Source organism: Rutidosis leptorrhynchoides, chromosome 8, assembly GCF_046630445.1.
Source record: "Rutidosis leptorrhynchoides isolate AG116_Rl617_1_P2 chromosome 8, CSIRO_AGI_Rlap_v1, whole genome shotgun sequence".
Classification (NCBI taxonomy): Eukaryota; Viridiplantae; Streptophyta; class Magnoliopsida; order Asterales; family Asteraceae; genus Rutidosis; species Rutidosis leptorrhynchoides.
The window spans coordinates 158,854,420-158,857,777 of NC_092340.1; positions in this window are offsets into that span (position 1 = coordinate 158,854,420).

The window sequence follows — 3,358 nt, forward strand, 5'->3', positions numbered from 1 at the left end:
TGGGTCGTGTGGGTCCTGCTTCTTAAAACTCATTTTATTAATGGAATGTGTTAGTTTTACATATTTGATTATGTTGTTAAAAGCGTTTTGTCTAATTATGTCGGGAAGTGGCCAATCTTTTTCGCATTCCAAGACTTTTTGGACAGACCAGATCGGCGCGCCGCGCGAGGTTCTGGCGCGCCGCGCCAGTAGCTGAACAAACAAATTTTTATTTTTTTTATATTTTTCCGCGGGTTCGATTGTGGTTTGGTTTGGGTTGTTACATCTCTACAGGTGGTATCAGAGCGGTGTTCTTAGCGAACCAGGTCTTGAATTAGTGTGTCTAACTAATAGTTGTTTAGACGCATTAGTGAGTCTGAACTTCGACCGTGTCTGCATGTCAAAAGTTTTGCTTATCATTTAGTGTCGAAAATTACCTACTTATCATCCTTAGGAAATTATCTGCTTATCATTCTTAGTCTAGACACATCTTACTGCATTGATTTCCTGAATAGTGTATAGACAAAATTGATATCTTTGCGTATCTGCTAATTTATATCTTAGCGTATCTATTACGGTAAACTTTGTCTGATATCTTCCGTAAATTTCTCCGTAATTTAAGGGATCCTGGTACTATATATATCTATGCATATTATGCATTGAGAATACCATCCAACTATCATTTGCTGTCACTAAACGTTTCATACCAAAAACTTTTCTGTGATCGCGTAAGATGGCCTCTACGAATCGACCAAGTTCATCTGACTCCGAAGACAGCGTGATGGGAGCGCACCAACCGATCAACTACCATGATTACTGGAGAAAATGGGGGTGGGTTCGCGACATACTCACCATATGGAGAAAGGAAGAAGGTACTCCATATTATGAGCCGAATCTACCGCCTAACATCGGAGTACTCGACCCGCTCACTGGCGAACCTGTTCGCAACACTGTTTATACCCTCTTTGCGAGAATTTTTCGTCTTGAGGCTACCATTAACGGAACTAGAGAAGATATCCAACCTCCACCTCACACTAATAACCAGCCAGGGTTAGTAGAAGAAGTCAACGAGCTTCGCGCCCGAGTTGTAGTCTTGGAAAATATGGTGCAAAATGTACCAACTTTAGCAACATCACCGGCACCAACAGTACCACCAACATCAGTACCGACAACACCAGTACCACCAACAACAACATCTGCATCACACACCTGAACATCATAATCTGTATCTCGAACATCAACATCATACGCACCATAGATACCAAGGAGTACCAACAACAATGAACGATGAAGTATCGATCCATAACTTCATTGAAGAAATATTCTGCGAAGAATATGTGGTTTCTAAAAGTCTTAGAGGTTATTTATTCTAGCTCAAACCGAAAAGCAAATGAGTTTAATATCATATTAACTCATTAAATCCATGATTAAATCTGAAGAAAATATATATGTAAGTATATTTTCATAAAGATTGTAATTAAAAATTCTTTTGTACAAACTGTCAATGGTGAAAATATTTTAACGGGTAGGTAATACCGGAGGAATATTTAGATTTCACATTAATAGGTTACACTGTACATTCTTCAAATCCGATTCAACAACCATTTACTATCCTACACACAAAAACACATATAAATAGCCGTTCACCAAAAGAACAACTATTATCATTCAAATTCAAATTTCATATTCGGATTTTGACTGATCAGAATCCAAGTCAAGATTTGACAAGTGGCATAATGAAGAAAATAATGGACAAAATAAAATTTATTAGGAACCAATTAATTAATTACGTAAAATTTTTACATCATCTTCTAATCTTAAATATTTAAAAATTTTAGATTATATATCGGACTGTTAGACTACTAACATTGGATTACTAACATTGGACAATTACAACATATTATAATATTGATTATAACATATGAAACTAAATATTTCTTCAAGTTTGCCACTTGATTTAATCTTAAACATCCTTTGTAACTTGATTTCATCTTAAATATCCTTCGTATCTTGACGATTACAATCAGCGTTTAATCATCTAAAAACACAATTCTCCTGAAACCACCTCGGATTGATAATCGACGATTCAGATATGGCTGCATTAAATACAGAGGAAACAGTAAAATTGTAGATGGCCTAAATGGCCAAGAGTTTAATGATAAAGAATGGAGTGTTGGGAACGCTCGAAAGAAAATTTGGTTCTGAAAAACGGATTGAGCTAACCATGAAGGAGACCAAGGACAAATACAAGGACCAAACCCTATATTCAAAGAATCTAGGTAACTCTGGATCAGATGAAATCTTTAGAGAATAACTTGCTCCGTACCCGCGTTAAATCTTGTGGAAAATCTTTCTTCATCAACCTTCGATCTTAGAAATTCTGAAAATACCAACATAAATATCTTCGATATTTCTGAGGATATTTTCATAACTCTTCTTGTCCGAAATTAGTTATCTCTTCGCGCTATCTGTATTACATCATAAAGAAAACTGTTTTAGTTTTTCTATTCAAGTTTTAAATTATGAATGAATTCTGGAGAAGTGCTGGAAATTGAAGCATGAGTTAGTATAATATAATGAGCTTGGCCAACGTGATTATATTACAGTAAGTCATGTTAAATTTCTAATAGGTGTGATGATTCACAGACCGTACCATCATCATGTACCATGTTACATAATTCTTTCATTCTACTTAACCTTTGAACATATCAAGAAAATATATTCTTGATAGTTCTATCTTCTGTAATACTGGTAAATTACCAAATCAAATCATGCTAATACGTTCCTTCCTGCTTAGAACATTGTGATCAATCGAAATTTCATACCTACGAATTCTGGACCATTATTCGCTTGACTTGAAGTCGGGAAGAGAAAACAAAAGCATGGAACTTCTAAATATAAGGGAAAATATAAAGCTCAACAACAACACCAGAATTACAAACCGTGTATATCAATGCGTATAGCAATATAAAGACACGGGAGAATGAAAAATACTATAATCCCAAGGTAATAATAGAAATGAATAGATTCCTCCGGTGGTAAATGGAAAAGAAGAAGGACAGATGCGATAGTCAGGAAAATATCAAAAATCAGAACTGGATTTAACATTTTCAAAATCTTTTGGAAGTATGAAATGAGGAAGAAAATGTAGGAGTGGTGAGAATAATGAAACGGAAGAAGCTAATTTATAGCAAATTGTCAGACGTAGTAATCGAGACAGATTACCGCATTTAATTATATAGGATACTAATTTCCTTAATTACTGAAAAATCAAATCTTTTATAGATTTCGAAGAATATCTTTAAATTCCTTGAATTCAGGAAAACCGCCGTAAATACGTCAAAAGTTAAATCTCTATCTCAATATTTTGTGACAGCTT